The sequence below is a fragment of the Camelus bactrianus genome, chromosome 14 (genome assembly GCF_048773025.1).
Source record: "Camelus bactrianus isolate YW-2024 breed Bactrian camel chromosome 14, ASM4877302v1, whole genome shotgun sequence".
NCBI lineage: Eukaryota > Metazoa > Chordata > Mammalia > Artiodactyla > Camelidae > Camelus > Camelus bactrianus.
This window is the reverse complement of record NC_133552.1, coordinates 65,040,667-65,046,666: the sequence shown is the minus strand read 5'-3', so window position 1 is coordinate 65,046,666 and position 6,000 is coordinate 65,040,667.

Here is a 6,000-nt window from a genome sequence, read left to right as displayed (position 1 = left end):
AAAAATGCCCATAGACTTCCAATCACTGCCTTCACCACTCACAATGCCCGTAAACATTATATACCCAACGCTTTTAGAAATAATAGTTTTAGAAGTTGTTCTGTTAAGGATGAATTTATTTTGTCTGAGTTTGAAAACTTAAATATTTATGGATCTTTGAACTTAGTCAAAGGACAATGGGGTCAAACTAGAGGCAGAGCCATGTACCTTACTAAGTTTCTCTCTTTCTGTGGATTCAATTGTATCCAGAGTAATTTGTGTAGATATTCCTGGAGAATTTTTGTTTTTAAATAAGTAACGAAAGACAAAGAGGTGTAGGAAGAGGGCTTGCAATGGTTCTTTTATCTACAACCATTACCCACACAACTGAATTAGAAGGCTGCATTACAAAAATTCGCTGTCAAATATACTAATAGTGACCAGGAAAGTGTTGATTAAAATGTTGTTTAATTTTCCTTTTCTCATCAGGATGGGTAGTTTTCAAAATATGGTTGCTTTTTTTTTCCCCCTATGCCTATTTCTTTATTTTCAGTCTTAGTTGATCTGTTCTGGATATTTTTAGATCATAAAAAAAAAAAAAAAGAGAAAGAGAAAGAAATTTAAAGTGCTCGGCAGGCAGAGAGTTCACACAGCGGCATCTTATTTCATCCACTTCTTTACGTAATTTTTAAGTTAGGTTCCTGCTGCTCTCATAAGTGTTTCAACTTTAGAATTCCTGCCAACACAGACAGACTATTGACAAGGAAATACAACAAGAACGTTTCTTCTTTAATTTACTTCCTAATAATTGGATTCAGGGTAGAGGCTGGAAAAAAAGTGAAATATGGGCAGAAACGGTGCCCAGTAGGGAAAGAGAAGTGAGAGAAAAAACTATTTTTTGCAACTCTCTAGCTTTCTTTATTATATATGCCAAAGATTTGAGTTCTATCCTGGCTTCATTTGGCAAACATGGACCTGTTGCTCATAACAGGAAGATACCAGGATAAAGTTCGTCTTTCTGTGTTCCTGGGAAATTCCCTTACTTGTTTCATTGTTGTAAAAATGTGGTTATTTACTCCGTAGGAGTGAGGCAGAGATTATTAGCTGTTGTTTGGAAAGCACTGTATAGTTATTACCCTAAAAATTCCTTCATTGATTCCCTAAGTCAAACAAAAAGCTTAATAGAATTAGTTTAATACCCTGATATTTAATACTCTTACTATTCTTTCTTCTACTCAATTCATAGTTGAAATGACAGCAAATTAAAAAGAAGGTCATTTGGGGACCATGTATACACTAAGGGGAATTTCCAATTTACAGCTGTTTGTGTTTTGTAGCTCAATTAATTGAAACTCGGAATATATAATTTTAAAAATGAAGTGGTGTTATTTCACAAGAAGTTAGCTTCCCCTTAATAAATCACAGCACCGACTCCAAAGGGAATCTAATAAAGGGAAAATGTCTCTAAAATGCTAACACAGAAATATCTGATGCCATTCCAACGTGGAATTGGGGGCCTCACTCTAACATAACCTTTTTGAGAGCTTCTGAGTGATGACCTGGGGATTTGGGGTGACCTGTGGATTGGAACCAGAGTTTGCAGAATGCTAGCAAATCAGAGAAGAAAATCCACACCTATTTTGCAGAGGAAGAAACAGCCCTGGACCACCTGGTGGCTTTCCCTCTCTCTCTCTCTCTCTCTCTTTTTTTTTTTTTCTTTTCTTATTTATCTTTTATTTCTTTAATGAAGGAAATTGTATTCGTTTTTCACTGCTGTTGTATCACACTGTCACAAGTTCAGTGGCTTAAAACCACCACCATTTATGATCCTCCAGGTAGGCAGGTCAAAGTCCAAGATGTTGAACCTGGATTCCTGGCTGAGAGTCTCATGAGGCTGAATTCAGGGGCCAGCTAGCGGGGCTCCTCACTGGGGCCCCCAGCCTTCTTACAGCTCTTGTGTGTTACTGTCGGGACTCAGATTCTTGAGATTAGAGGGCTGAGACCCTTGTATCCTTGTTGGCTGTCAGTCAGGGAAGCTCTCAGTTCCTGAGACCGCCCTCTTTCTTTATCAAGTGGTCCTCTCCTAACAAGGCAGTAGGCAAACGCCTCACCCTTGGAATCCCTCTGATTTCTGCAACCAGCCGGGGACAGTCTGGTCCTCTCAAGGAGCAGCCTGATGGGGCTGTGCGCAGTTCGATAATCTCCACACTTTAAGATTAAGTCATTTGGGACCTTAATTATATACGTAAAATTCCTTCCCAGAAACCCCTAGATTAGTGTTTGAATAACCCGGGAGAACCTTGGAGACCATTTTCAGGTCTTCCCACCGCAGGAAGTTAGCGCCCCCTGTGGACGATAGTTGCCTTACCTGCTGACCTTGTAAGTGTCCTTGCCTGCTGTTCCCTTTGATCTTTTCCAAAGAAGCAGTATGTCCTCTGTCCTCTAATCTTGAAAAAAAATATGCATAATCTTCATGATATCCTCTAAAGCTTTTTCTTTTCCTGGAAAAATCAATATAAACCTCCTAATAAAGGCTGTCCTTGGTATTTGTTAGCACACCAATAAAAATTTAAGTAAATATGGTTAGAGTCTAGCCTTTCTTGCTCCAGTCCAAGATTCTTTAGGCTCATTTTCCAAATTCCCAGAGGCCTCGCTTTTCTCTGAGTAGCTCTAAACCCTAAGTTTATCCAAGACAACTCAGGTTTAGAGAACATTCTCCCTTACCTCATTTTTGCATTTCCAACTTTTTAAGGAACATCCACAATGCAATAAGCAACATGCATCCAGAGGCAGGGCCAGAGTGTCTGACTCCTTTCCTCACAGCTTTTCTAACTTTTTTCTCATTCCTTTTTCAGGGTTTCCTCCAAAAGAGCATGTGGGGGAGGAGGCACTGCCCCCATTCCTGGAGCAGGAGAGCAGCTGGATAGACTTTATAACTCCAAGTCCATCATCTTTAGCTCTTGTCCCTTCATTTACAGACCCCATGCTTCCTTTTGCTCAAACTGGGAATTAGAAGAAGAAGGGAGATGGCTCAGCAATTATTAGGCCAGAATCTATTTCAGGTTGAGGGTAGATTAGACTAATTTTATTGACATTTTTGGCCCCCAGCCTTGCCCACCCCCATTCTGGACACTTCTCTAGGGCAGCCGCTTATTAATCATGCTGTTTGATTGAATAACCTTTGTCTTCAAGGGTGAGGTTTCTAAGGCAGGTGTGAGGAATTACACGCTGCCCCACCTACACCCCCTGCTGAAACCAGCTCACCATCTCCTGACACACACCCAGCACGACTTCAGGAAAGTGAAATGGGAGCCCACACCCTCTCCACATGACCACCCAAGCCCAACACAACACCCCCAATAGGATCCATTTAAATTGGGAACTAGAACAGTTCAGAAATTTAACATTTCCACATATGATTCATCTCTGCACACCTCTTCTCTTTTTTCTCTATTTCTGTTTTTTTTTAATCCCTTACTTTCCTTCCTGTTCTCATAAGTCCAAAAACAAAAATTCTGAATTCTGATACTGCGCAGTTTGAGTAAGGGAGCTTCCCCCAAACTCCTGAACTAGAATAGGATAAAAGTTGGAGGAGGTTAAAAAAAAAAAAAAAAAAAAAAAGGCCTCTAAGAGGGAGAAAGAAAAAGAGGGTGAGTGTGAGTCATGTGCTGTCCTGAGTGGCCTCGGGCTGCAGAAAAGTTGCTGTGAGGCCCTTTTACCTCCAACTGGCAAGGACCCGGTTTTGACAGTTAGGGGAGAGCTTGGGGGTAACTTTAAGTTAGTTTTGTAACATGATCGTCTCGGGAGATTGCCATTATTACAGCCCCTGCTTCTTTGGCTGGCAATATCATTCCCTTCTGAATTTTTGTGCTTTTCTTTTATGATCACATAGGGCCCCCCTACACACACACGCACACACATGCACACAGCGCACACACACCGGGAGTTCTGCAGAGCCCTGCCCCTGCACTTCAGTGGCTGGAACTCACTGTGGAGAGGAGTAACGCAGGGAAACACTTAGGTGAGGAGCTCCCACTGGTGGTGGAGAAAACCTCACCGTTCTCATAGAGCGCTGCTCCTTGTTAGTGCTCTGAGAATGTGTCTCTGAGTCACAGATGAAGAGCGTGCCAAGAGTGCTGTTTCACCCTGTGATGAAACAAACCAAAAGAATGCCATTGTTCTTTGAGGTGGTCGCGGGGATTAGTCACAGCTGATAACAACCGGGAGGCGCGGGCTGCGCCGCCAGCACCGAGCGCGCCCTCGGGAGCCTGGGCGGGCTCCCCGTGCGCCACTGTCAAGTGTCTCCAGTGCTCGCAGGCTGCGAGGGCTTCCCGAGCAGCGCCCAAGCCCTGCGGTCCCCTGAGCTCAGCGCGCCCTTTATCGCTTTTATTGCTAGTTCGACATTGAACCAGAGAGAGCACGGCTTTTCCAAGTGCAAGCTTCTCTAAACTGCTTTTGAGGGAGAACGGGGATTTATTGCATTTGAGATAAATTGTCAGATATTCAACTTGACTATGGAATCGAGCCACGTGAATTGGCAGGAACAGGCAGCCTGCTTCGCTGAGGCAGACATAAGCGGCTTCTTTGTTCCAGGGCCCTCCCTTTACATCATACGTTCCCACAAATAATATTTCAGCAGCCACATCGCAAGTGACCGTCGTGATGGCAATCCGAGAATGTGTTCATTAAAATCTGTGAATATACGTGGAGCCCAAGTTACCCAAGTAATAGAAGGGAAACGGCGGTGGTGTATGGGAGGAAACGCAGATTCTTCTTTTAGCCGGTGTCTTAGATGAAGGTATTTTGATACACCTGAGCAAACAGACTTTGACAGCAGGGAAAGCTGGGGCTGGTACAGACTGAAAGTAACAGGAACCATTTCAAGGAAAGAGTGAAGCAATTAGGTAATTAGGCCAAAAGTGAAATTCCATATATATGCAACTTACTCTCAAATCCAGAGCGCAGGTCCTTTTGTAATCAGAGCTCGATACAAAATTTCAGTTGGATAGCCTCGTGATCTGGGTTGGGTAAACCTGGGATTTCTGAAACAACTAGAGAACTAGACTTCTGTCCTACAGATCACACCTGCAGTGACACTTCATCAAATGTACAAAGTATTCTGCTCTGTTATTCCTAGTGCCTGAAAGTCACAAGCCTGGGTTGCATAAGTAGTGACTTAGTTAAATTAACTTAAGGTGTAGTTTTAAGGGGAACTGCACCGGCTCCTTAATCATCACTTGAAATTTGAGCGCTCATGTCCCATACCATTTTTTGTAAACACCATGTCTAGCTCCTTAAGTCACTTAGATCAGAAAAGGCAAATCAGGAAGACAGAAAAGGCGAGGCAGACCACGGTGAGGAGAGATCTGTTGGGAAGACTTAATTGGAAAAAGAATTTTTTTTTCTTTTAAAACATATTTTCTGGCACTGCCTGGTGTTTAAAAAGCACCGAATGATGACCTTGATGCCCTCTCCTTTTTTAAGTCGGCTCATTTGCTCATCGCTTAGTTCAAATTCCCGTGATGAGTGCGATGCTCAGCGTGTCCGCGCGAAGCTCGTTACGCACCACGCGCAACTGGCAAGGCTGTTCGGAAAACGCTGCCCCAGGACTGCGAGCAGGGCCCTGTAGAGAGTCGGAAAGGCCAAGAAAGATCATGTCTTATTCTTTGATTCTTCCTGTAGTCACCGAAACACAAAGGGGAAAGCAGCTGCAAAGGCACCAGCTCCTTTCCCCCGGCGGGCCTGCTGCCGCTGGGTGGGACGCCGGCACATCTCTCCGCGTTGCGCGCTCCCTGCCGGGTGAAACAGGCGGCCGAGGTCTAAACTGTGGGGAAGTGGGTCACAGGGCAGGCTGGCTTTCCCGGGCAACTGGCTTTACTCTCAGCAGTGCCCTCTGTTACCCAGAAAGGGCCACATGGTAGCAGCTTCAATATCCGTCATAGAGCTGTAATTCTGGGTGCCTTTTTTATGAAATGGTACATTTTCCGAAGGTTTTAGGATGTACTAAAACTTGATTGAATC